The sequence below is a fragment of the Propithecus coquereli genome, unplaced genomic scaffold (assembly GCF_000956105.1).
Source record: "Propithecus coquereli isolate 6110/MARCELLA unplaced genomic scaffold, Pcoq_1.0 Scaffold183, whole genome shotgun sequence".
In the NCBI taxonomy this organism is placed as follows: domain Eukaryota; kingdom Metazoa; phylum Chordata; class Mammalia; order Primates; family Indriidae; genus Propithecus; species Propithecus coquereli.
In genome coordinates, this window is record NW_012143079.1 from 1,359,574 (window position 1) to 1,361,100 (window position 1,527).

Here is a 1,527-nt window from a genome sequence, read left to right on the forward strand (position 1 = left end):
TAAAGGAGAAAATTGAAAGAAACAAAACATATAATCATAGACGTTAGCATGCCAGTATAAGACTGCAAAATGTCAAGTAGTTAAAAATTAATTATATAGTCATAAATAAAATTATTAATACCTATGATAAAATGATAATAATAGGCAACTATTTTAAGTACTTTGCATGTGCTAAATAAACGTTTGAGGCAGAATAAAAATCTGTCACTTTGCTACAGATTGTATTGCTTCTTTTTTAGTATTATATTTTCATCAAATTGGGGGCTTACATCTTCCTTTTGAATTTTATATGACAAGGTCAACTTCCTTGGGAAGCATCCATGACCTTAAAAACACTAATAGATAGACAAAAATACTAAAACAAAGCTCAGGACATTTATTTGAAACATGGAAAACAATGAAGATAAGTGTTATAATAAAAAGAGTCGGTATTTTGATCATAAGGCTCTTCTTATTTTAAATGAAGGGAAAATGTGATTTTTAAAATAGCTAACATTTTAATGTTAATGTGTAGTAGACACTTTGCTTGTATTTAGCATGCATTACACATTTAGCTGCCTTGGCAACTGTATGAGATAAGCACAATATCATGCCCATTTTACTGATGAAGAAACAGATGCACAAAGAGATAAAACAGACAATTTCATATAGCTAGCAAGTGACAGTGTGAGACGTGGAACCCAAGCATGGGACCTTTGGCACATACGTATAACAAATCTACTAAAATAAATACTTGTCATGTAAAATAGTGCCACGCTGGCTTGCCAAAATAAATATATGTGTCAAGTTCTTATTAGCCAATTCAAATTGAGAAAATTAATTTATCTACCATAGTTTTGGAAAATTTTATGAATTTAGCTTCTAATTTTAAGATATATGGTTGATTTTTAAACAGGTTTTTACCATTTAATCCATAACAAAACATGTTGAGTTGTTTCTACTTTCCAAATAACGTGTGTGTTTAGGAGCAATTTTTTTTTTAATGCTGTTAACCAAAATGAGATATCTTGTCAGTCTCACTTCCTATTCTGAGTGTGGCTGAGGCTCCTCCTCCTCTTTAGGAATGAGAGTGCATTTAAATCATTTACCATATCTTTGCAATTGTGAATTGTGCTGCTATAAACATTGAGGTGCAGATGTCTTTTTTATAGAATGTCTTTTGTTGTTTTGGGTAGATGCCTAGTAATGGGATTGCTGGATCAAATGATAATTTTACTTGTATCTCTTTAAGGTATCTCCATATTGCTTTCTACAGAGACAATCCAAGTGCCCATCAATACATGAGTGGATTAATAAAATGTGGTATAAGTATACCATGGAGTACTATTCAGCTTTAAGAAACAATGGTGATATAACACCTCTTGTATTCTCCTGGATAGAGCTGGAACACATTCTCCTAAGTGAAGTATCCCAAGAATGGAAAGACAAGCACCACATGTACTCACCAGCAAATTGATTTCACTTATCAACACATAAGTGCACATATAAGAATAACATTTATTGGATGTCAGGCAGGTGGGAGGGGGG